The sequence below is a fragment of the Natator depressus genome, chromosome 4 (assembly GCF_965152275.1).
Source record: "Natator depressus isolate rNatDep1 chromosome 4, rNatDep2.hap1, whole genome shotgun sequence".
In the NCBI taxonomy this organism is placed as follows: domain Eukaryota; kingdom Metazoa; phylum Chordata; order Testudines; family Cheloniidae; genus Natator; species Natator depressus.
Window position 1 is genome coordinate 135,264,204 of NC_134237.1, and position 27,483 is coordinate 135,291,686.

General features: G+C 47.3%; 1 long non-coding RNA gene across 1 annotated transcript in view; it reads right to left on the reverse strand.

Annotated features, from left to right (window-relative positions):
• Positions 1-323: 323 nt before the first annotated feature.
• The window catches only part of LOC141986020 (uncharacterized), a 41,847-nt gene continuing 14,687 nt past the window's right edge, over positions 324-27,483 (reverse strand). The window contains exons 2-3 of the long non-coding RNA XR_012639105.1: positions 1,588-1,718; positions 324-426 (exon numbers count right to left, since the gene is read on the reverse strand). This is a non-coding gene — a long non-coding RNA (uncharacterized LOC141986020). The remainder of the gene's footprint in view (positions 427-1,587; positions 1,719-27,483) is intronic.

Consider the following 27,483-nt stretch of genomic DNA (forward strand, 5'->3'; position numbering starts at 1 on the left):
TTGGTTTCTGGCTTTTCATAAGAAAGAAAACCTGAAAATTTTTGGCCAAAATGAAAATTGTCCGCAACATTTTTTTGTTTTCATTGAGAAGCTATTTTTTGTCAATAAAATGTTTCAATGAAAATATTTCGACCAGATCTGAAGTTTTGCAAAAGGAAATTCAAACAAAACCGCTGAGTTTAAACTGTCCAGTCAGAACTATGTGAATCTGTTTTGCACTGAAAACAAGAAATCTGGCTGAACCCCCACTAAAATGCAGCCCAGGTCTGTGAAGAACGTGATTGAGAGTCACTCACAGTTTGTGAACTTCTGTCCGTGTTCTCTGAGGGCCCAACAGAGCAACTGGACTGGAGTGTTGTTGTGTTAAGTGTGCAATCTTCTCTCTGTGCATGCCATCTAGGGAGGCAGGGGTATCGGCCACCTTAGCTAAGAAGGAAGAATAAAGCAATGCCATGAAATCTAGCTCAAATTTGCCATGTAACTCATGAACGAAAGGGCCTCACGATCCCAGCCTGTTAATAATGCCTATCTCTTACGTAACACTTTTCATCCGAAGATCTCAAAGTGATTACTAATCTTTAGTAGATTTATTGTCACAGCACCCCTGTGAGGCAGGGCAGTGCTATTATCCTACATGTACAGATGGGGAACAGAATAACAGAGAGGCTAAGTGACTTGCGAAAGGTCACCCAGGAGATCTGTGGAAGAGCAGGGAACTGAATCCAAGTCTCCCAGCTCTAATGCTAAGGCCCCTACCACTGCACCATTCGTCTATCCTATTACCCTAGCCCTTAGACCACCCACCCTCCTTAGTTGAGAACACATAGGAAAGATTTCAGGTTGACCATCAGCCATTTCCTCTCATTTTAGGTGTTATAGTCCAGACTCCACTGTAAGGGTCACATTTTCAAAATGAGGTAACTAGATTGGGCCCATGAAATAGTCAATTAGTTGTGCAGACAGGTAATTATGTATGCAAAAGTGGTGATTATGCATGCCACTCCGTCAGTGTAATTTTCCATTGGGCCATACCTTGGGTAGTGATTTCCATCAATGCAAGTTGAATATAAAATGCACTAAATCAGAACGCCACCTTTTTACAGCCACTTCCCATTGGGTTAAGCGACGACATTGGGTAGGGATAGCTCAGTGATTCAGGGTTGTGAGTTCAATCCTTGAGGGGCCATTTAGGGATCTGGGGCAAAAAATGGGGATTGGTCCTGCTTTGAGCAGGGGGCTGGACTAGATGACCTCCTGAGGTCCCTTCCAACCCTGATATCCTATGATTCTACAGAGGGTGCAGGCCATGGGGAATTAGACCTTAAAAGTGCCATTTCCAATTCATGTGCAATTTAGACAAAGTAATTCCAAGCCTCCTCCACATTCAGATCCTTGAGTTCTTCAGTCTAGTCCAGTTCCCTACCCAATTCCCTTCTTTTTAAAGTTTGCCCTTTTGAAAACAAGGGTCCTAGTTGCAGACCTAGTTTTGTTGATCCTTCCATTTAGATTAATCTGAATTAGCTCATGATCTCTCAAACCAAGGCTGTCCCCTACAGCCAGTTCTTCTACGAGGTCCTCACTACTTACCAACACAAAGTCTAAAATGGCATCCCCTCTTCTTGGTTCGGTGACTATTTGGTGAAGAAATCTGTCGGCTCTCACATCCAGGAATATCTGGGCCCTACTCTTATTAGTAGCATTCGTCCTCCAAGCGATATCTGGGAAATGAAAGTCTCCCATAGTCACACAATTCCCAGTAGTATTTATTTCATTAAAATAGGACAGAGGTTCTATCCATATCCAGATCAGATCCTTGGGGTCTGCAGCATATCCCAAGCACTAACCCAGTGGAGCCACTGTTAGGTTTCCTCCCCGAAGTGATATTGACCCAAACAGAGTCTGTTTTATCCATTCCATCACTTCTAATTTCTTTACAATCTACCTCCTCATTAATATTCAGTGATATCCCATCACCTTTACCTTTATTTCTGTCTTTCCTGAGCAGCATGTACTCTTCAATACCTGTACTCCAGTCATGACGACTATCCCACCATGTTTCCGTTATCCCCATAATATCTGGTTTCACATTCCGCACAAGCCCATCATTTCAATCATCAGGAGAACCAGTGTCTCAAGATTAAGTACTATAAATAAGGCTGCGAGTCTGTCACGGAGGTCATGGAAGTCACGGATTCCATGACTTTCCAGGACCTCTGTGACTTTTGCAGCAGCCGGTGTGGCTGGCTCCGGGGGCCACTGCTGCGGCAGTCTCGGGACCCCGCACCGTCTCTACCCCCTAGAAGCAGCAGCGGGGGTCTCGGGCCGCCACATCCCCCATCCCCCCAGTAGCAGCAGCGAGGGTCCTGGGCTGTCGCTGCCCAGCCCCCCCTTGCCAGAACCGGCGGGGGTCCCAGGCCATGCGCTGCCCCCCCCACAGCACTTGCGGTGCCCTCCAGCTGTGTGCTGCTCCCCCCCAGCACCCAGGATGCCCCCAAAGCACCCGCGGCACCTAGGGTTGCCAACTTTCTATTCACACAAAAGCGAACACCCTTGCCCCACGAAGCCCCACCCCTTCTCTGAGGCCCCGCCCCTGCTCACTCCATCCCCCCTCCCTCTGTCGCTTGCTCTCCCCACTGTCACTCACTTGCTCATTTTCACTGGGCTGGGGCAGGTTTTGGCTGCGGGAGGGGGGTGAGGGCTCCAGCTGGGGGTGTAGGTTCTGGGTTGGGGCTGGGGATAAGGGGTTTGGGTGCAGGAGGGTGCTCTGGGCTGGGATCGAGAGGTTCTGAGGGCAGGAGGGGGATCAGGGCTGGGGCGGAGGGTTGGGGCACCGGGGGGTGAGGGCTCCACCTGGGGGTGCAGGCTCTGGGGTGGGGCCTGGGACGAGGGATTTGGGATGCAGGAGGGGGATCAGGGCTGGACCAGGGGGTTGGGGTGCAGGAGGAGGCTCTGGGCTGGGGAAAGAGTTGGGGTGCAGGCGGGGTGAGAGCTCCAGCTGGGGGTGTAGGCTCTGGGGTGGGCCTGGGGATGAGGGGTATGGGGTTTGGGAGGGGGTGAGTGCTCTAACTGGGGTTGCAGGCTCCGTGGTGGGGCCAGAAATGAGGGGTTCAGGGTGCATGAGGGGGCTCCAGGCTGCGGCAGGGAGATGGGGTGCAGGTGGAAGTGAGGGTTCTGGCTGGGGGTACAGGAGAGGGCTCCAGGCTGGGGATGGGGCAGAGGGATTCGGAGTTCGGGAGGGGGCTGTGGGTTGAAGCAGGGTGTTGGGGTGTCGGAGGCGGTGAGGGGTCCAACTGGAAGTGCAGGCTCTGGGGCGGGTCTGGGGATGAGGGGTTTGGGCTGCAGGAGGGGGCTCCAGGCTGGGGGCTGAGGCAGAGGGATTTGGAGTGTGGGAGGGGGCTGTGGGTTGAAGCAGGGTGTTGGCGTGTAGGAGGGGATGAGGGGTTCAACTGGGGGTGCGAGCTCTGGGGTGGGTCGGGGATGAGGGGTTGGTGGTGCAGGAGGGGGCTCCCGGCTTGTGGGGGGGCCCAGGCTTACCTCAGGTGGCTCCCGGTCAGTGATGCTGCGGGTCTAAGGCAGGCTCCCTGCTTGTCCTGGCACCACGCTGCACCCTACAAGTGGCCAGCAGGTCCGGCTCATAGGCGGGGGGCCAGGAGGCTCCACGTGCTGCTCTCACCCACAGGCCCCCCCCAGCTCCCATTGGCCGCGGTTCCTGGCCAATGGAGTGCAGAGCCGATGCTTGGGACAAGGACAGTGTGCAGAGCCACGAGGCCCCCCAGCCTAGGAGCCGGATCTGCTGGGCTCTTCCAGTGCGGAGCACAGTGCCGACAGGTAGGGACTAGCCTGCCTTTAGACCCGCAGCACCGCCAGCCGGACTTTTAACGGTGCTGACCGGAGCCGCCAGGGTCCCTTTTTGACCAGGCATTCCGGTCGAAAACCAGACACCTGGCAACCCTAATGGTGAGCCAGACCAGGGTCTGGAATTTATGCCAAAATAAGGAAAAAGTGTTTCTAAATATTCTTGCCCTTTTCCCCCCGACATATACATTTCATTGACTTTTACTAAATCAGTTCTTGATGTTTTTTTAATAGTAGACATCAGCAAATTTAGCTGGGATTGGCAACCAACATACATAGAGAGACACAGTAGCATAAAGGTCTCTGAAGTGAGACATAAGGTGATAAAAACCTTTTGATTTGTATGAATGCCATCCAGACAGATTTTTTTCTACTTCTTTTCTTGTGTCCTAATTCTATAAAGACATACACACATGCTTAACTTTAAGGTCTGTGAGTAGTCCTACTGGAGCTGACAGGACCATTATTATTTATTATTATTATTATTATTTATATGTTTTTGCAGGATTGGGGTATCAACTAATAGCATGGGTTGGAAAATGGCTTTTTCCTCTCTGCCCACAAAAAATGTCAACAAAAATGATTCTTTAACATTTTTGTTGACATTTGGTTTTTCATCAAAATAATTATTTAGGTTTTTTCAACAAACACCTGAACATTCTGGAGAAAAACATTCTGTATTAATTTTCATGTAGTTGAAAAGCCATTTTCAGGGAAGGGGGTGAGAAATGTTTGGATGGAATTTTTTTAACCAACTCTATGAATCATAAAGGTATTTTATGTCTGTGCAAGTCTATAATATTTTTGAAGAGCTGTTGCGAGGCTAGGACACGAAGAGGTTGTGGGTTTGGTTTTGTGTTTTAAAACACCAGGGCTTGATATTCCACTGCCTTGTACCTTGTGTCGTCACTGATACCGGTGCAAAGAGTGTGTAAATCACTACCATCCTGATCAGGCAGCATTTTGCACAATACAAAGTGTAAGTCAGGGGAGAATCAGTCCTCAATCATAGAATATCAGGGTTGGAAGGGACCTCAGGAGGTCATCTAGTCTAACCCCCTGCTCAAAGCAGGACCAACCCCCAACTAAATCATCCCAGCCAGGGCTCTGTCAAGCCTGACCTTGAAAACCTCAAAGGAAGGAGATTCTACCACCTCCCTAGGTAACGCATTCCAGTGTTTCACCACCCGCCAACTCCTTTAGCACTCTCGAATGCAGCGCATCTGGCCCCATGGACTTGTGCTCGTCCAGCTTTTCTAAATAGTCCCGAACCACTTCTTTCTCCACCGAGGGCTGGTCACCTCCTCCCCATGCTGTGCTGTCCAGTGCAGTCGTCTGAGAGCTGACCTTGTTCGTGAAGACAGAGGCAAAAAAAGCACTGAGTACATTAGCTTTTTCCACATCCTCTGTCACTAGGTTGCCTCCCTCATTCAGTAAGGGGCCCACACTTTCCTTGACTTTCTTCTTGTTGCTAACATACCTGAAGAAACCCTTCTTGTTACTCTTAACATCTCTTGCTTTAGTTGTTCAATGCTTTAGTTGTTTTAAAAATGAATTGCTAATACTTGTAAAAAAGACTAGAATGCAGAGCCATCAGTTTAAAGTCCTCTACTCAGCCACGGAGCAGGGAAAGTTTTCCCCAGAGTGCATTGCCAGCATAACTTCACAAGAGAAGTGTGTTTTCTTTTTATAACTCATTGCATTTTTTGCCTTTCTGCTGAGGCTACCAATGAGCGCAAGCTGTGACAGGAACACTTTGCCACTCATCAGTGGTGCTCATTTCACATAGGCTATGACTGAAGACAGCTCTCAGAGGGAAATAACTTCCACCTATCATTGATCTGGGATGGACTTGAACTGATGACCTAAAAGAGAGAAAACCCATAGTCCACAATTAATCCCCTGCAGCAGACCTTTGCATAGTGCTAAGAATTTGTTTCAGATGGATTCTTGCCAGGCAGATCTACATATCTTGATCTGCTGGTAAACCAGGTTCACGGCTGCTGAAATGAATGATGGAAGCCTTGATGATTCAGCAAAGGGTTAAAGAACATGCAAGTCCCTCCAGAAGCAGTTTAGCGCCGTGATTACAGGCAGGTAATTGGGAAACTGCACATTATAGCCGCTGAATGAGTGACCCTTAACGTCATGATGACACATCACCATTGTCCGTTGTAAAATATTTCCTTTGGGAGTAAGATAAGTGAGAAATGAGCTCCCAAATGATTGCTATTGAGAAAAAAAAAAAGACTGCAGAGGCTAAGAGCAAATTACTCCGCAATTCAGAGAGTGATTTCGGGAACATGCTGCAGGGATAATGTATTCTGAGTGGCTAGAATTTCATCTAATTCCACCTCATTGTGGAGCATCTTTTCCAGTATTTTTATGGTCAAACACTGAGTGCCCATTTTCCTTATTCTTAAGCTTGCAGTTTGACAGTACACTGTGTTCGTGTTTATTTGCAGGAAGCCTCTTTATGGCAAATCTCTCCCCAGGATTCTCCTTGGCCAGGATGCCTACAAAAAATTTGGCAAGGGTTAGGCGACTGCTGCGCTGACACCACGGCCCATCAGGCTGAACGATCCTGTCTCATTGTTTCCTTATTCTCCCCCATGGGTCTGTATCTTGTCTCAGGTCTGTACCTGCTGTCTCTGGTCTTAGGTCTTTAGACTGTAAACCCTTTGGGAGCAGGGAATATCTTTTCTTCTATCTTTGTACAGTACCTAACTCAGTGGGGTCCGGGTCCATGACTGGGGCTTCGAGGTGCTACAATAATGCAATTAATACATAATAAGTGTGTCCCTAGGTAGAATCATAGAATATCAGAGTTGGAAGGGACCTCAGGAGGTCATCTAATCCAACCCCCTGCTCAAAGCAGGACCAACCCCAACTAAATCATCCTGCATGAGCAAAATATTCACAAAGAAACCACCAATCTTGCCCTTAGGTTTCATTAGCGACTGAGAACTCAAGACCTTTGCTTCCGTTCAGCCTTGGTGTGAGAGAGTGAACACAGCTCTATTTCAATGAAGAACCTGGAGTTAAATCCACTTATGAAAGGGCTGAACTGGGCCTGATGTTCACTGAAAGCTTTTCAATTGTTTTTGAGCTGGGAGAGAGAGACAAGGTGGGTGACGTAATATCTTTTATTGGACCAATTCTTTTTGGGAGAGACAGGTAGTTGAAGGCAGCTATCAAATCCCCCCTCACTCTTCTTTGCAGACTCAATAACCCCAGTTCCCTCAGCCTCTCCTCGTAAATCATTTTCGTTGCCCTCCGCTGGACTCTCTCCAATTTGTCCACATCCCTTCTGTAGTGGGGGGACCAAAACTGGACACAATACTCACCAGTGCCGAATAGAGGGGAATAATCACTTCCCTCAATCTGCTGGCAATGCTCCTACTAATACAGCCCAATATGCCGTTGGCCTTCTTGGCAACAAGGGCATGCTGCTGATTCATATCCAGCTTCTCGTCCACTGTAATCCCCAGGTCCTTTTCTGCAGAACTGCTGCTTAGCCAGTCTGTCCCCAGCCTGTAGCGGTGCGTGGGATTCTTCCGTCCTAAGTGCAGGACTCTGCAGTTGTCCTTGTTGAACCTCATCAGATTTCTTTTGATGCAATCCTCCAATTTGTCTAGGTCACTCTGGACCCTATCCCTACCCTCCAGTTTATCTACCTCTTCCCCCACCTTAGTGTCATCTGCGAACCTGCTGAAGGTGAAATTAATCCCATCATCCAGATCACTGATAAAGATGTTGAACAAAACCGGCCCCAGGACCGACCCCTGGGGCACTCCGCTCGATACCGGCTGCCAACTAGACATCAAGCCGTTGATCACTACCCTTTGAGCCCGACAATCTAGCCAGCTTTCTATCCCCCTTATAGTCCATTCATCCAATCCACACTTCTTTAATTTTCTGGCAAGAATACTGTGGGAAACCATATCAAAAGCTTTGCTAAAGTCAAGATATATCTCGTCCACCACTTTCCCCATATCCACAGAGCCAGTTATCTCATCATAGAAGGCAATCAGGTTGGTCTGGCATGACTTGCCCGTGGTGGATCCATATTGAGTCTTCCTGATCTGAACGTGACCAAATTTATCTGCATCTGAGATTTTGCAAACAGAAACGTTTGTCTCATATTCTTGTGCTGTCCCTGTCCCTGTCTGTCGGTCTCCATCTGTTCCCTCTTGTTTTGTGTTAGGATTGTAAGCTCTTTGGGGAAGGGACTGTCTTTTTGTACAGCACCTAACACAATTGAGGTCTGATCCATCATAAAAGTCATGATTCCACAATCAAGAAAGAGGATTTCTTTGACTAAAAGCCCATTATAGTTCAATGGCAAAATGAAGGCAGCAATTAGAAATTTTAAAAAAGCAATATATAACAAATGGGAAAAAAGGACTAGATAGCAACCAATATAAATTGGAAGTTGTGAAGTGCAGAAAATTGATATAGGAAGCTAGGGACATGAGAGAAAAATCGATGGCTGGAAAGGCTAAAGACAATAAGAAGGAGCTTGTATATTGGGAAAAAAGAAATGCTAGCCACAGTATGGGCCCATTATTAGATGGTGATGGTAAAATTGTTAACAATGCACAAAGGCAGAAGCATTCAATAAAATATTTCTGTTCTGTATTCGGAAAGAAGCAGGATTATGTATGCAGATCTAGCCTTGGCAGAATTTCAATTTTATAATGTTGATGGATAATATCGATGTTTATTTTTAAGCATTTTTTCTGTTTCTATAAACATATGTTTTCACAGTTGTGGGAAACTGATGGGGGGGAGGGTCAGACAATTATTTAATGACAGTAGACTGAGATTCAAAGAGTTAAAGCTTTACAACTGCTAAAACCCGAACTGTCAACATCACATGCCACAATGTACCAAGTAAATATCCTTAAATCAAACTCAAAAAAGTTCTCAAACAGCGTTTTTCTTCCTTTGCCTATCTGTAAATTTCAATTATTATTGGTGGAAATATGTTTCCATTGGCTTGTATGCGCACAGTGAGATTGATGTTCACCGATAAACATCTAATCCTTCCAAGTCAACTCATATCACATGAGGATGATGAAGAATTTTCCAGTCTGAAGAGGAAGATAGACAATATCTGCTAGGGGTGTCACAGAGCTGGCCTCTGTAGTGCCCCCTTGTGACCCAGTTGGGCACTACTCACCCTGTTGTGGGGTCTCTGACAGCCGGTTGCTGCATCTCATAGGGTCCGGCACAGTGGTGCTTTAGCCCCCTGGGTAAGGCATCCTTGTATCCCACCTCTTCCAGGGTATTAAAATCCAAAAAGAAAGCAATGCTAAGAACCCTAAACAGGACTCACCAAGGAGTCTTTGGCTGGACCTCACCCTTCTATTTAGGGCTTGTCTTCATGCAGCCAGTGCTTCAGTTGGTCTCTCTAGAGCCAGTCATACCATCTACTGGGAGGCTCATCCAGGCAGCAAGCTGTCTCAGACTCTTGGTTGTACCCAAGTTTTCCTCACCAAGAGGGACACAGAGCTCTGCTCTCCTTCCTGGCCAGTCCCAAACTGAACTGGAGCTTCTTCTGTTACCTTCCCCAACCACAAGTGCCATCTGCTGCAGGTATAGTGGGGTGGGGCCTGCAGGCTCCATCACACCAAGATAAATATATTTAAATCACCAGACCTGGACAACTTGCACCCAAGAGTCCTAAAAGAGTTGGCTGAGGAACCCTCTGGCCTGCTAATGTTAATTTTTAATAAACCTTGGAATACTGGGGAACTGCCAGAAGACTGGAAGAGTGCTAATGTTGTGGTAATATTCAAAAAAAAGGAAAGCAGGATGATCTGGGAAGCTATAAGCCAGTTAGCTTGATATCAATCCCTGGAAAAGTAATAAAAAAGCCAATGCAGGATTCAACTGATAAAGAATTAAAGGACAGGAAGATAAATATACAACCTACATAGATTTATGGAAAATAGGTCTTGTCAAACAACCCTGATTTCATTCTTTGATGACATTACAAGTTTGGGAACTGTGAATATCGAATATACTTTTGGAAATCATTTGACTTAGTACCACACAGCATTCTGATTAAAAAATTAGAACCACACAGTATCAGTAAAGTACATGTTAAATGGATTAAGAACTGGCTAAGCAACAGATCTCAAAAACTAGTTGTCAATGGGGACACATCACTGAATAGGGGTATTTCTAGTGGGATTCTGCAGGGATCTGTACCAGTCCTGCCATAATGCAACATTTTCATCAATGATCTGGAAGTAAATACAAAAATCGCAGCTGATAAAGTTTGTGGATGGCACAAAGGTTGGTGGAATAGTAAATAATGAGGAGGACAGGGCAGTCACACACAGCCATCTGGATCACTTGGCTCATTGAAATGAAATATGGTTTAATACAGCCAATGCAGAGTTATGCATCTTGGAACAAAGGATGCAGGCCCTACCTACAGAATGGGGGGCTGTTTTATGCAAAGCTGGGATGCTGAACGGGATGGAGGGGTTACAGTGGAGAAACAACTCACTGGGAGCTCCCGGAGTGATGCTATTGCAAGGACAGCGAATGTGATCCGTGGATGTACAAACTGGGGAATCGTGGGTGGGAGTAAGGAGGCGATTTTACCTCTGTGCATGGCATTAGTGAGACCGATACGGGAATACTGCATCCAGTTCTGGTGCCCACACTTTAAACAAGTTGTCAAAAAATTGGAGATCAGGCAGGAAAGAGCCACAAAAATTATTTGAGGGCTGGAGAAAATGCCTCACAGCAAGAGACGGAAAGAGCTCCATCTGGTTAGTTTATCAGAAAGAAGATTGAGAAGTGACTTGACTACAGGGGAGTACCTTATCAGGGAGAAAATACCAGACATTAGAAGGGCCCTTTAATCCAGCGGGAAAAGGCAGAAGAAGAACCAGAGTTTGGAGGCTGAAGCCAGATACATTCGAATTAGAAATTAGCACCACTCTTTTTTTAACAGTGAGGGTGATTAACGAACGTGAGTAGTACACCTCCAGCTCCGTCGCTGACCCGCTGGGCGAGTGGGGGCAAATCCCTTCCCTCCTGCCCACCTCTCTTCTACCTTGTCTACCTCCTTCATAACACAGGCCAGGGAATCTCACCTGCTAATCCCTACATCAAGCCCATAGCTTCTGGTTCAGCTAGAGCATATATACAGAAAAACGCCCAGTCTGGATTTAAATATTTCGATGGCAAATCCACCAAATCCTAGGTGAGTTGTACTTTGTAAATTCTTCAGGGCAAGTACTGTCTCTTACTATATGTCTGTACAATATCTAGCACAACAGGGCCCTGATTTCGGCTGGGTCTTCCAGGAGCTACTATAATGCAAATAAGCATGAGAGTGGGAAGAATAAAGTGGATAAATTGGAGAGAGTCCAGTGAAGGGCAACAAAAATATTTAGGGGTCTGGAACACATGACCTATGAGGAGAGGCTGAGGGAACTGGGATTGTTTAGTCTGCAGAAGAGAAGAATGAGGGGGGATTTGATAGCTGCTTTCAACTACCTGAGAGGTGGTTCCAGAGAGGATGGTTCTAGACTATTCTCAGTGGTAGAAGAGGACAGGACAAGGAGTAATGATCTCAAGTTGCAGTGGGGGAGGTTTAGGTTGGATATTAGGAAAAACTTTTTCACTAGGAGGGTGGTGAAACACTGGAATGCGTTACCTAGGGAGGTGGTAGAATCTCCTTCCTTGGAAGTTTTTAAGGTCAGGCTTGACAAAGCCCTGGCTGGGATGATCTGATTGGGGATTGGTCCTGCTTTGAGCAGGGGGTTGGACTAGATGACCTCCTGAGGTCCCTTCCAACCCTGATATTCTATGATTCTATGAAAGTGAAGGGAGAAACAGAGATGGGAAAAGAACCCGTGTTTTGAGGATACCTGTGAGTAACTCTCATTGCACACAGTTGTCAATAAAACCATGCTGCTGACTGGGCATAGTCCATCATCCTCGGGAGAACTCAACATAGCATCATGCTGAAAATGGAACAGGAACCACATCATAGAGAGTCATGGAGTTTAAGGCCAGAAGCTTTCCTCTTTCTTGACCAGTGCTTGTCTCGCCACCTAGCCTCACGCCCGTGGCTTCAGTGGGATCTCAGCACCACTGATCTTCTGTCCCTTCACAAAGTGTTACGGAGCCTTCTGGGGAGCATCACCTGGTCAGAAACCCAAAGAGACTTAACTGCAATACCAATGGGCATCTGAACTGCTAGCCAGGACTCAGAGCTCACCACATCCAAAAACTGAAAGTCTCCTCACTGAAGCAGAAAATAGGAGCCATCACATGGCCTCCAATAAAACTGGAAGTGAGACCAGGGGTTTCCAGGGAGGCTCTGTGCATCCCTCATTTTATTTTTAACGTTTTTTTTTTTTTAAGAAAAAATAATATTCCCATCCCATGACGACAATAATGTCTATTTACTCCACAGCTCTTAGCTGATATTCACCACTCTCAGGCTGGCACTGGCCACGGATTTCAGTTACAAGGGATGGGGATGTGGTGGCAGGGAAGTTAATGTCTATTGGCCCGATCGTTAGCGGGTGCAGATTGGCAAAGCTCTGTAGAAGCCAATGGAACTATTACGAGTTATACCAGCTGAGGATCTGGGGACACGTTGATTAAGCCCTGTCCTCTCTTTCCAGCCCTTCCACAGCTGTGAGCTCTTGCCATTGCATAAGGGAGCTTGATTATCATCATCCAGCAGCATTGGGATGAAATTAAGTGAAGGAGGATTTAGGAAGAACACCTGGAAGAATTTCCTAACAGTGAGATCTATTAGGCTAGAGAATACTCTCCCAGCAGAGAAACCACATCACTTGGGTCACTGAAACCTAAGCTGCTCAAAGCACCGGACAAGATGCTGTAGGGAATAATCCTGCTCCAGCCTCGAGTAAATATGGGCTCTGGCTGAACTGCTGCAATTGTATGATTATCTGCTTCTGAGTGAGTAATCTGTCTTCCCAACTATATGCTATCCAAGCAGGGCATCAGCTATCTGAACGATTATCCAAGCAAACGCTCTCCCTCTTGAAATCTGGGAAGTTTTCCAGCTTAATTAACATTAGCAATTGTTTTCACTAAGCCGTCTGTCACAGTGCTCTGAACACGGGCAGGTAAGATGCCTTTCAGGTGGACCATGCAGTTTTATTCCCAAGGTTTGTTCCTTAAAAGCTTTGTTACTTCTCAGCACTTTAAATCATCTTTTCTTTGAACTGCAGATGTTTCCCTCGACACATGGTCTCACCATAAGCCCCGTGTAGCATCTATGGCTCAGCTGCGACCATAAATTAGCCCTGGGCATTTCTGCTGGTATTGCTGTTGGTAGCAGCGTGGAAGGGGAAAGCTTTAGAAAGCAATGAAAGAGGAGGGCAATTGGCAGAAGAGATGGACCAAGAGGCAAGGAGCTATTTTATTGTTGGTACGTTCTGCCCCGCTGCCGACCAGATACAGCATGATCCACTCTCTATCCTCTGAGTGAGCACACACCACTCACCAACAGAATGGTCTGTATGTGAGAATGGCATGAACCCATCACCCACCTTCGCCCTCTTTCCTTTTATTCCTTCTGTGGGTTCGCTGCTCACCCCCCACATGCCTGGGCCAAGGGCTGTACGATCTCTCTGCCCAGAATCCAGCGCAGATGTTGGAGGGAGTTTGCCAGATGTGCACAGGCAGATGCGATGCCCCAAACAAGGGAAGGCAAAGGGAGGAACGGACACAAATGATCAAGCCACCCAGGCATTCTCCTTGCTAAAAATCGGTTAAATTCCTTGGGGAAAGAAAAAATCAGACAATTGAGACCCAGACCCCCGCAGGCAGCTTTAAACTTGCACAGCTGAGGCTCATCAGATCACCATTGGTCTCCCTGGCCTAGACACACTTGCAAATGCCGTGTTTTCCCACGGCTGAATTGCTCTTGAGCAATTTATTTGGGACAAACAGGGTCCTCGTCGGCAGTGGGCATGTTACACACCTTTGCTTTGCAGCGGTTTGTTCAACAGACGTATGAATCGCTGCCCTAGTGAGGGGAATCCCACCCAGCCTTAATGCTTGTGCTCCCCGGCAGCGAGTCCCCGACGGGGTGACAAAGGGGTTCCATGTGCCTAAGTTGCAGCGAGAGATGGTCCTGACCCAAACCCCAGATCTGGCTTCACACTCAGCAGCTCGGTCCCATCTTGGGCTGGGGTGGTAAATGGAACTGTGAAGAGGTTTTTCAAGTGAAACCCGGCACCAGGCAGGCTGAGTTTGGCTTGGGTTTCACTGAGTTCAGGTTTGCCAGGGAGGGATTTATGGTGTTTTGGATGGAACTTGGTGGGATTTTTAGGGAGTGGGGTGTGGAGGAGTTTCCATTTGAGATATTGTGTCTGTTTGAGGCAATCAGAATTTGCAATTGGCACTCAGTGGTTTGCAAATTCACAGGCATTGACACAGAACACAAGGTTGGCAGGGACCCCTGGGGTTTGCCCAGCTCTTCTTTTAACCCTTGAAATATCAGATTCCTCAATTTCTGATCCTTCCCACAACCACCTCAACTGCCAAGTCCACCCCCTCCCTCACAGCTCTCTTGCCACTCCCAGAATGCCCCTTCCTCCTCTGCTTGTTTTCTTCTGCTAATGCCCAGTCTTTCCACTGCCACAAACCACCCCCAGCATCTGCTCTCTTACTTCACAGCCTCCCACCTGGCAGTTCCCCCACCCAATTCTGGACCTGCCCCATCTCTGAGGCACCAAACAGCTTGCTGTCCCCTGGAATTAACACCTCTTGCAGGACTCACCTGCCAGGCCTACTGACTCCCCCCGGGGCCTTGCACAGACCACCTATGCTCAGAAAGCAGTGTTTAACTTTGGCCATCTCTGTCTTGGGGTGCCCAGCTTCCGACTCCCTGAGAACCCACAACTCCAGCTGCAGCCAGCGGTGCTTTTGCCTGGGTGATGGCCGAGAATGTAGTGGCCAGGTTTGACCCTAAATGAATGCACATGAGGAAAGGTCTCTCTGATGGGCTAGGAAAATCTGTTATGGATAGGAGAGTTCGCTATGGGCCGAATGCGACCCCCTGGTCCCTACCTGAGTAACTGGGCTAGGTACTGGTTGGAGGCAAGAGGGAGAAATCCCCCCAGCGGGGTTGGAGAGTAGGCTGGCAGCTACATACAGTCCCTGACGTGCCCATTCTCTGTGGGGAGGGCTGCAGGTGTAACCCAGGCCTGCTTAGCATGGCACTCTGTTCCCTTCTGTTGGCGGCTAGACCAGCTAGAGATTGATGAGCCTGCTACAGCCTTGCCGAAGAGAGACATGTCTTTTAGAGCAGGCAGTAGAGGCTCCAACATTAAGCTCAAGAGGTCCCAGGTTTGATTCCGGATGACGACGACCAGGGTCTGTCAGTGTTACACGGGGGCAGATCCTCTGGCCGCATTCATACCACTGCTGAGCAAAACAAAACAAAAAAAATACCTTCAGGGAGCTGTACCTCCACACTGCGTAGCCGTCTGGAATCCTCCCCTCCTCCTGTGAACAGTGGACCTGCACCGATTCCACTCCCTATGGTTCCCTGTGGCTGGCTTTGGTCCTGGCTACAGAGATTCACTCCGAGTTCACTGTTGATGGTCCTTGTTGGGTAGACTGGATAGAACAATGGTGACCCAGGCTAAACCACCAAGGTGAATGAAGAGGAACATTCCAGTAACCCTTCTGCCCATCAGAGTTGGCAGCAACGAGGGCCGGGTTCAGTATCTAGGGGATCCATTCCAATAACACAATGCAAAACCGGCTCGAGCCCCCACCCAGTGACAAATATATACCACCCCTGCTGGGCGCCTCCAAGAGGCAATACTTCCCCTCTCCCAAGCACAGAGTCTGAGTGTAGCAAAGCCTTTTAATAACAGAGAGAAACAATGTGGCATTATGTTGGGGAAACACCACCAACAGGATTCATAACACAACCCATGAGCAAAAAACCCACCTCAAGCAAATTGGGGCATGTCCTTTCCCTTTGGTTCTTGAGTCCAGCAACCCAAAATCACCCAAAGTCCCAAAAGTCCAACACCCCAAAAGTCTCTGTCCCTGGTCAGTGTAGCGCCAGAGTTTGAAAGTTTATCTGCAGAGTTTTACCTCCCAACCTGGGTGGAGATGGGGGGGGTTAAGGAGCACCTTACGTGGTCCAAAGCCGATTGCCCCACCTCTCCATGAGGCTCTGCTCCACTCCACCAGCCATCCCACTAATTGCTCCGCTCTGCCAGCCGCCCCCATGAGCTGCTCCAGGCATCCCACAAACTGCTCCGCTCCTCCAGCCGCTCTGCTCTGCCAGCCGTCCCATGAGCCACTCCAGCTGTCCTGCGAACTGCTCTGCTCCAAGAGCCGCTCTGCCAGCCGTCCTGCAAACTGCTCCACAATATATCTTCAGGCTCCCCCACTACTTAACGCAACACTCAGTGATTTCAGCTCTTAGTAAGTTTAGCTCTTTTGTGATTTCAGCTTGTAGTAGGGGAGCCTCAGTGCTAGTGCACCATTGGCCCAAAGTGAATTCAGCTCAGCAGCCTGTAACTAGACTCCTAATGGAATCAAAATTAGCTCTGATATTCCACAGTGGAGAGAGAAGGAAGTGCAATTAGCATCTAAGGCCCTCACCACAGGGCCCATACCATCTGGTATTAATACCTATCCCCAGCCTCTCTCTATTCACTGGGTTTTGGAACCCATGATCCTTGCCTAGCGAGTGCTGCTTAGTTGATGGTGAGTCCCTCCATCATAACAAAAGGCCAAGTACAGTTCCACTGTCCTTGATTCACATAATCGGGATAACAACAGTTTATTCCTGCCCCAATAACAGAGAAACTGGGGCTCCTACAGCAGCCAAAGTGACCATCTAGGCGGGATGGGTGTGTCTATGCAAATGAGATCAGCCCCTGAAGTTCTTTTCCACAACCCACCATGACTCGCCACCAGATGTCAGGGTAGAGCTCATCCTGACTCTGCTTACAAGTGTGTTGGCGATGAAGGGCTTTTGAGAAGGCCCTGGTGGGACCTGAGAAGGGATGATGGGCTGGACAACACACTTGGAAATAACCTGTAGGGAATGACAAGTGATACAGAAGGTGAGCCACATTCTCCCTTCATGCCAGGTCTTCACTATCCAATAATATTAGGCACATAAGAACCCTAAAGCTGATGGGGCGGGGGGGAAGGGTGAATCTCAGTGGGACTCCTTAAGGAGCAAATTGCTTCTCACCAGAATCAGGTCCTTCCTTGTAACACTATGATTTAGTCTTCAACTTTAGCTGCCTAGTTTAAAAAAAAATTAAAAAATTTCACTGGAATACACAAAAATACAGTCTCTCCCCTCCCGACACAGACTGGCAGTCCACCGTAAACACTGCCTGATTTAAATATCAAATCTATTCAATGCATCAACCACAACAACAAATAATCCGGGTAATTTTATCTGACAATGCACAAAGCACAAAAATAGAAAGTCCTGCTCCGCTAAGCTGCCACCTCAGCCTGCACTGTAATTATAATCAGCAGCTTCTTCAGAGAAAAGAAAAAGGGAATGTGGGAAACGGAGGAGAGAGAAATGGGGAAGCACTTTCCATTGCACTTAAAAGACCAGATTCTGATCGCACACCAGCTTTATGCAGGCGTAGCTCCCTAGACTTCAGTGGAGTTCCAGTTACTCCTGATTTACACCAACTGTAAGGGAGGCAGGATCTGGCCCATAATGGTTATCTGGGACCCGATTCTCACCTTTCATTGTCATTTACACCTGTGCAAAGTGGGTTCCCAATTAGAATTTTCCACTCACTCACAGTGCTGACAGCCTTTTGCGCCTGGGCCCTGTGAATGTAAATGACAATGACAACACAGGGTGCAAAGCTGTGGAAAATAAGGTCTAGAGTGTCAGTTTTTAATTGGCAGAGGATTTAGCTATTTGGTCCCAGCTTAGTTCCATTAAGTATGCTCTGAGACAAGGAGTTATGAAAGTCACAATCATAACTATATGTGGACAAGACCTCGTAGGTCATTTAGGCCATACTCTGCGGGTCAGGGCTGAGCTCTGTATGTATCTTCTAATCCTTTGTCCAGTCCAGTTGGAAACCATGAGATTAACAGTAAGATGTATTAAATGAGGGGTTCTCATTGTGGGGATAATGACCCTAAGGCATCTCGAGAGGTTTGGACAACCCTACAGTTATCATATTGCTCAATGGGAATGAGGTGCAAGCTAGAAGTGAACAGGGTCCTGGTATGGAAAACTTGAGAACCAGTGTATTGTTATGGCAGGAGTCACTAGAGAGTGCTGTTACAAGCAGTGTACATTCCTTGAAGAAATGCCATCTTGTCATTAGTTCTGGCAAGCAGGGTCTTTGGGGGGAGCTGTTGCAAACAGCAAGAGAGTTTACCCTCTGCCTTAGGCTCTTTAATTAGGAGTATATTCTTGGGGCAGAGATGGCTCCCGAGAATAAGGCACTGGGGTTTGGAATGAGATTTCTGAAAAGGGAGATGCTGTTTGTGCCCACCTCTGTTCAAGGACTGGTGCATGCAGTGTTGATAAAGAAGCTGTGTTAAGAAAACATCCAGGGTAAAATCCTGGCTGTATTTAAATCAATGGGAGTTTTGCCACTGACTTCAATGGGGCCAGGATTTCTAAGACACACCTCTCTTCCCCCCAGATGTTATGCCACTGGTTTTTCCTCTAACAGGAGTGGACCTGCAAAGCCCTGGAATCTGCAACTGCTCCACAGAGGGCTACCAATAGTAAAGGTGTAATACTTAATAGAACTCACTCTTGAGAAAAGGTTTCCCTTAGCCTAAGCTTTTGGATTACCAACCTTGTTTTAACTAAACAGGAGTTTGGGTTTGTGTTCTCAGGATCCTGCACATGCAGAGGTGAGTAATTCAGGATTTAATTGCAGGAACATGCAAGGATCTTGCCTTGACACGGGTACACTGGTCTATACCATGCAGTTTGACCAGTATATTGGATTCTGTGACACAAAGTGTGAGATTGCATGGAAAATTAAATGGCCTCATACAGTTGCAGAGTTGAGTGATTCCACCATTGGACGCATATGTACTGCAACATCCTTCATAAATGTATTAGCTGCTGCATTGCCTTGGATCTTTATTTTTTTAATTTGGACTAGAAATATACACTGGCTTCCCATTTATAGTAAGTAGCACTGACAGCATTGGTGTTGGTCATTTAAAATTAATTCCTGTTTTGCAGGGCATTTCTTACAGTCCAGGGTGAACCCTGTTGAATAACACCAAGTAAAGAGTAAACAAGACACTCACTTTCATGCAAGACAGGAGAAATGGTAAAAGGCTAGCACCACATACTGTGAGGATCCCCACCGCCCCCCACCCGAGACATAGGCTCTATTAACATCGCTATAAAAGATGCATTACAGCAAAGTCTGCCTCTCCTTAGGCTACATATCAACTCAGTGGGAACCAGATTTCAGACTTTAACTCCAAGGTTATTTCCTTATCATCATCATCAATACCTAGCTTTTATGCAGTGCTTTGCACCCGTAGATCTCAAAGTGCTGTACAAAGGAGTTCAGTATCATCATCCCCGTTCGACAGATGAGGAAACTGAGGTACAGAACAGCAAAGTGACTTGCTCAGGGTCAGTAGCCCAACGGCAGAGCCAGCAACAGAACCCAGGTCTCCTGTGTCCCTGTCCATTGCTTCAGGCTTGGAACTCGAGCAGTGGAAAATATTTCAAATGTGGTTTGTCAACGTATTTGATTGGAAATTCAAAGGGAAATTCCCCCTCCCCCCCACCCATGAAACATTTAATCTCCATTTTTCTCTATTTTTGGACCAACTCCAGAGCTGGTTATAATATTTCAATAGCGCCCAAAGTAAAACCAGCAAAGGATTTTTTTAAAAAGTGTCGTGACATTGTCAAGCCGGTTTTCCAATCAGCTCTACCAGGAACTTGCCAACGGGACCCCGTCAGTGGACCTCCTCACATGAGTGAGGATTACGCCTGTAAGAATGCGTTGCACGGTCCGTCCCCAGGTCTCCAACCCGTTTGGAAGGTGTTTACCCTTCCCTCCTGCAGCAACAGAAGCCAGTCTTTGTTATTGTTACATTTTTTATCGTTGATTTATGGAAATGAAAGTCAGAAACACCAGCACTCCACTCAGAAGGAAAAACGCTGCTTTTACAGGCTCAATATTTCACACAGATTATTCGTTCTTCCTCACGAGCTACTACTTTCCCCTCACATTATGTTTTTACTGGTAGCATTAAATGCTGGATGTAGACAATATCTTTGATATATGGACAATTTACAACACATGAACACACAGACAGAATCCTGACAGGATTTTCCCATCTTCCAGTACAGAAACGAGGGGTGATCAGAAAAGGGGCTTCTGTGAAAGGCAGATGGGGACATGTTTTGAGGGGCTATCATAGAATCATAGAATCATAGAATATCAGGGTTGGAAGGGACCCCAGAAGGTCATCTAGTCCAACCCCCTGCTCGAAGCAGGACCAATTCCCAGTTAAATCATCCCAGCCAGGGCTTTGTCAAGCCTGACCTTAAAAACCTCTAAGGAAGGAGATTCTACCACCTCCCTAGGTAACGCATTCCAGTGTTTCACCACCCTCTTAGTGAAAAAGTTTTTCCTAATATCCAATCTAAACCTCCCCCATTGCAACTTGAGACCATTACTCCTCGTTCTGTCATCTGCTACCATTGAGAACAGTCTAGAGCCATCCTCTTTGGAACCCCCTTTCAGGTAGTTGAAAGCAGCTATCAAATCCCCCCTCATTCTTCTCTTCTGCAGACTAAACAATCCCAGCTCCCTCAGCCTCTCCTCATAAGTCATGTGCTCTAGACCCCTAATCATTTTTGTTGCCCTTCGCTGGACTCTCTCCAATTTATCCACATCCTTCTTGTAGTGTGGGGCCCAAAACTGGACACAGTACTCCAGATGAGGCCTCACCAGTGTCGAATAGAGGGGAACGATCACATCCCTCGATCTGCTGGCTATGCCCCCACTCATACATCCCAAAATGCCATTGGCCCTCTTGGCAACAAGGGCACACTGCCGACTCACATCCAGCCTCTCGCCCACCGCCACCCCCAGGTCCTTTTCCGCAGAACTGCCGCCTAGCCATTCGGTCCCCAGTCTGCAGCGGCGCACTGGATTCCTCCATCCTAAGTGCAGGACCCTGCACTTATCCTTATTGAACCTCATCAGACTTCCCCCGGCCCAATCCTCCAATCTGTCCAGGTCCCTCCGCATCCCATCCCCCCCCCCAGCGCATCCACCACTCCTCCCAGCCCAGTATCATCTGCAAATCCGCCGAGAGTGCAATCCACACCATCCTCCAGACCATTCACGAAGACATTGAACAAAACCGGCCCCAGGACCGACCCCTGGGGCACTCCACTTGACACCGGCTGCCAACTAGACATGGAGCCATTGATCACTACCCGTTGAGCCCGACAATCTAGCCAGCTTTCTACCCACCTTATAGTGCATTCATCTAGCCCATACTTCCTTAACTTGCTGACAAGAATACTGTGGGAGACAGTGTCAAAAGCTTTGCTAAAGTCAAGAAACAATACATCCACTGCTTTCCCTTCATCCACAGAACCAGTAATCTCATCATAAAAGGCGATTAGATTAGTCAGGCATGACCTTCCCTTGGTGAATCCATGCTGACTGTTCCTGATCACTTTCCTCTCATGTAAGTGCTTCAGGATTGATTCTTTGAGGACCTGCTCCATGATTTTTCCAGGGACTGAGGTGAGGCTGACTGGCCTGTAGTTCCCAGGATCCTCCTTCTTCCTTTTTTTAAAGATTGGCACTACATTAGCCTTTTTCCAGTCATCCGGGACTTCCCCCGTTCGCCACGAGTTTTCAAAGATAATGGCCAAGGGCTCTGGAATCACAGCCGCCAATTCCTTCAGCACTCTCGGATGTAACTCGTCCGGCCCCATGGACTTGTGCACGTCCAGCTTTTCTAAATAGTCCCTATCCACCTCTATCTCCACAGAGGGCTGGCCATCTCTTCCCCATTCTGTGATGCCCAGCGCAGCAGTCTGGGAGCTGACCTTGTTAGTGAAAACAGAGGCAAAAAAAGCATTGAGTACATTAGCTTTTTCCACATCCTCTGTCACTAGGTTGCCTCCCTCATTCAGTAAGGGGCCCACACTTTCCTTGGCTTTCTTCTTGTTGCCAACATACCTGAAGAAACCCTTCTTGTTACTCTTGACATCTCTTGCTAGCTGCAGCTCCAGGTGCGATTTGGCCCTCCTGATATCTTTCCTACATGCCCGAGCAATATTTTTATACTCTTCCCTGGTCATATGTCCAACCTTCCACTTCTTGTAAGCTTCTTTTTAATGTTTAAGATCCGCTAGGATTTCACCATTAAGCCAAGCTGGTCGCTTGCCATGTTTACTATTCTTTCGACTCATCGGGATGGTTTGTCCCTGTAACCTCAACAGGGATTCCTTGAAATACAGCCAGCTCTCCTGGACTCCCTTCCCCTTCATGTTAGTCCCCCAGGGGATCCTGGCCATCTGTTCCCTGAGGGAGTCGAAGTCTGCTTTCCTGAAGTCCAGGGTCCGTATCCTGCTGCTTACCTTTCTTCCCTGCGTCAGGATCCTGAACTCAACCAACTCATGGTCACTGCCTCCCAGATTCCCATCCACTTTTGCTTCCCCCACTAATTCTACCCGGCTATAGTATGTTCTGTGTAGGACATACCCCTGGGAGTGGCAGGCTGTATTTGCCCTCATATTTTCGTTGAGTATAGCATGCTTTTAACAATACTGACCTCCTTTGCAAAGGACTTTGAGAACTACTGATGAAAAGCAGTGTCTATATTGGAGTTGGGTATTTCTCTCTGAGGCCCACAGTACACACGCATGCAAAGGGAGCGTAACCCCTTAATCCCCTCTTTGGGATAGCTGTACTATGGGTCAAAGCATAAGGGACTGAACCGCCTCCATAGATGGGTGGGGGTGGGGGTGGAGTCAAGGAACTGGCTAGCACAGCTGGGCTTGTGCAAAGCAGCAGGCGATCCAGGCCGAGGATAGGGCTGCTGTGGGTTGTTTTCTCCTGGAGGAACAAGGAACCAGATTAGGACTCTGTCTGCTCTGCTCCAGGGGTGAATACACGCTGCTCTTTACTCTGGGTTGTGACAAAGCCACTGTCAAACCCCAAATGCTTAGATAACCTCAGTCCCCGGAAAAATCATGGAGCAGGTCCTCAAGGAATCAATCCTGAAGCACTTAGATGAGAGTAAAGTGATCAGGAACAGTCAGCATGGATTCATCAAGGGAAGGTCATGCCTGACTAATCTAATCGCCTTCTATGATGAGATTACTGATTCTGTGGATGAAGGGAAAGCAGTGGATGTATTGTTTCTTGACTTTAGCAAAGCTTTTGACACTGTCTCCCACAGTATTCTTGTCAGCAAGTTAAAGAAGTATGGGCTGGATGAATGTACTATAAGGTGGGTAGAAAGTTGGCTAGATTGTCGGGCTCAACGGGTAGTGATCAATGGCTCCATGTCTAGTTGGCAGCCGGTGTCAAGTGGAGTGCCCCAGGGGTCGGTCCTGGGGCCGGTTTTGTTCAATATCTTCATAAATGATCTGGAGGATGGCGTGGATTGCACTCTTAGTAAATTTGCGGATGATACTAAACTGGGAGGAGTGGTAGATACGTTGGAGGGCAGAGATAGGATACAGAGGGACCTGGACAAATTGGAGGATTGGGCCAAAAGAAACCTGATGAGGTTCAATAAGGATAAGTGCAGGGTCCTGCACTTAGGACGGAAGAACCCAATGCACCGCTACAGACTAGGGACCGAATGGCTAGGCAGCAGTTCTGCGGAAAAGGACCTAGGGGTTACAGTGGACGAGAAGCTGGATATGAGTCAGCAGTGTGCCCTTGTTGCCAAGAAGGCCAATGGCATTTTGGGATGTATAAGTAGGGGCATAGCGAGCAGATCGAGGGACGTGATCGTTCCCCTCTATTCGACATTGGTGAGGCCTCATCTGGAGTACTGTGTCCAGTTTTGGGCCCCACACTACAAGAAGGATGTGGATAAATTGGAGAGAGTCCAGCGAAGGGCAACAAAAATGATTAGGGGTCTGGAACACATGACTTATAAGGAGAGGCTGAGGGAACTGGGATTGTTTAGTCTGCGGAAGAGAAGAATGAGGGGGGATTTGATAGCTGCTTTCAACTACCTGAGAGGTGGTTCCAAAGAGGATGGTTCTAGACTATTCTCAGTGGTAGAAGATGACAGGACAAGGAGTAATGATCTCAAGTTGCAATGGGGGAGGTTTAGGTTGGATATTAGGAAAAACTTTTTCACTAGGAGGGTGGTGAAACACTGGAATGCGTTACCTAGGGAGGTGGTAGAATCTCCTTCCTTAGAAGTTTTTAAGGTCAGGCTTGACAAAGCCCTGGCTGGGATGATTTAATTGGGGATTGGTCCTGCTTTGAGCAGGGGGTTGGACTAGATGACCTCCTGAGGTCCCTTCCAACCCTGATATTCTATGATTCTATGAACTGGAAAAAAACCAAGCAGGGCGAGATACATAATGCTTATGCCATAAAACAATGGATGGCACTTCTACACACCTTCCTGCACCATCAGCTGAGACAGCTTTGCGAACACAAAGGCCAAATTTTTCACACTAAGGTGCCTAAAGTTAAGCACTTAAATCCATATTCAGAGACTTAAACATCATGGTTTGGGGAGGCGGGTGTGCGGAGCAGCCACAGTTCCCTCTGAAATCTAGATTCCTCTGAGGTCACCCGTCACTGTGGTACCTGAGTGGTGGCACACAGAGAAGTTCGGTGCACTGAAACCCCCAGAAAGACAGGATCACTGCTTTCAGTCTAATGGTCTTGGATTACCATGTAAAGGCACGGACTATTGCCCGAGGCCATTCCAGAAGCAAGCCTTAGGTATGTCAGCTATACATTGTGCTGGAACTGTACTAACCTTCATCTACACGTGGATTTCACATCCCTTGTCTGAGGACATTCAGTCACCCTTATCCCCTTTTCAGGGGGGCTGGTGGGGGAGCCCACTCTCTCCCACCACTCTCCCAAAGTCTGCTCGGTCAGACTCCTTGCTGCAGCTTTCCTGGCACGTCTTCCTCCATAGCCTTTCAGCAGGCCTCTCCCACAGCCTACCTAAATTCAACCTTCTCTGGGGCCCAGGACTCACAGGGCCTCCCCGGCACACACCCCCCCCCAACAAACCCCCCAAAGTACACCTGGAAACCCACTTCTGCCCTTCTCCAGCTTGAGCTTTCATCCCTCTTACATTTCCCTTACTCAGCTCCTCACTTGAACATCCCCCAGGGCGCTGTTCGGGGAAGGAACTGTCTCCTTATTTTAGTCTGTACAGTGCCTGGCACAATGTGGCCCCGATCCTTGATTGAGACCCCTACATATATTATTATTAGTATGAATAATAAACATAATACAAATAATTTAACATAGGTCCCCACAGAGCCATAAATGCAGCTGACTTTCAGTTTCTACTGACCTGAGCTAAATTCAAGAGTGTCCCCGCAGTTCATAGATTCTAGTCTGACCTGCTGCATAACACAGGCCGTGGAACTTCACCAAAATAATTCCTGGAGCAGATCGTTCAGAAAAACATGCAGTCTTGATTTAGAAATTGCCAGTGATGGAGAATCCACCGTGACCCTTGATAAATTGTGCCAATGGTTAGTTACGCTCACTGTTAAAAATTTACTCCTTATTTCCAGGCAGAATTTGTCTAGCTTTGGGTTCCAGCCATTGGATTGTGTTATGCCTTTCTCAGCTAGATTGAAGAGTCTATTATTAAATATTTGTTCCCCACATAGTTACTTATAGATTGTAATCAACTCACCCCTTAACCTTCTCCTTGCTAAACTAAACTCTTTGAGTCTATCACTATAAGACATGTTGTCTAATCCTCTAACCATTCTCATGGCTCTTCTCTGAACCCTCTCCAATTTTTCAACATCTTTATTGAATTGTGGACACCAGAACTGCACATGGTATTCCAGCAGAAATATTGGTTCAACATTAGCTTTCTTCCAATCTTCTGGAACTTCCCCAATGTTCCAAGACTTATTGAAAACGAATAACAGTCCAGTGAGCTCCTCATCCAGCTCCTTTAAAACTCTTGGATGCAAGGTCCTGAGTGGTGTAGTTAAGCTGACCTGTAACTGTATAGACAGCACTAGGTCAATGTAACAATTCTTCCATCGACCTAGGGACCACCTCTCAGAGAGGTGGATTACCTATGTCTATGGGAGAATCCCTCCCGTTGGTGCAGGTAGTGTCTACACTGAAGCACTACAGCGGTGCAGTTGTGCCACTGTAGCATTTTAAATGTAGACAAGCCATGAGTAAGGCTTGGTCTACACTGAGGGGGGAATAGATCTAAGTTACACAACTTCAGCTATGTGAATAACGTAGCTGAAGTTGACGTACTTATATCTACTTACCGCGGTGTCTTCACTGCAGTAAGTCAACAGCTGACGCTCTCCTGTCGACTCCGCCTGTGCCTCTCGCTCTGATGGAGTACCGGAGTCGACAGGAGAGTGCTTGGCGGTTGATTTATTGCCTCGAGACTAGATGAGATAAATTGACCCCCCCGCTGGATTGCTCGCTGCCTGTCAATCCAGCTGGTAATGTAGACAAGCCCTAAATCACCAAACAGGAGAGAGGCATTCATTAGTGTGACATGCTGGCCCACAACAAAAGGTGTTAGGACCTGCCCCACAGAAAAGACCCATCAACACCAAACAAACTATTGTGGAACATCAAAGAGGGCAAAAGACTCTGTTGATTGCTATCCCCCAAACCCATGAAGAGGAGACCTGCAAAAGAATTCCTCTCATCAGCTAAGCTGGCAACTCAGAGAAGGGGGGCAGGGAATAAATGTCCCTGACAAGGAGAAACTATTTGTATGCTGCTTGGACTCTGGGGGGCAAGATTTTCCAGGCATAAGCAAGTGATCCTCAGTGTTTAGCCTGGGTTAGCTCTAAGGGACATATAGATCTTGCTTATTATAGAAGCTTCTATTACAGTTTGAAACTTAAAACTGTAACTCTTGTGTGTATAAATGTTGTCTTTGGTGTGATATCTAAGGTGCAATTAACATGGGGTAAGTGACCAGCTCCTTGGGACTGGGAGTAACCTGAACATTATTGTGATTTTTTAGTGTAAGAGACCATCTGTCACAAAGACAAGCTTGTCTGGGTGGCAAGGGGGCTGTCTGTGACTCCATGGTTAGGCTCTGATAAAGCCTGAGGAGTTTACACTTGTTACTTGGTTGGTGACATCTAAGTATAGACCTCACAACAAATTTGGGGTTTGTGCCCTACCTCTTAACAGGCTGCCCTGAGGTTGGTGCTTATCCTCCTGAGCAGGGATTTCAAACTCAAATCACCAGGAGGGCCACATGAGGACGAGTACATTGGCCTGAGGGCCACATCACTGAAACCTTTTCATACAACAATACAAAAGTATAGTCAAAAATGAAAAAAAAGAAGAGTAATATAGTATGCTATTAAAAGTCAATGTATTCACTTTTTAAAAACTGTAATGCGACAAG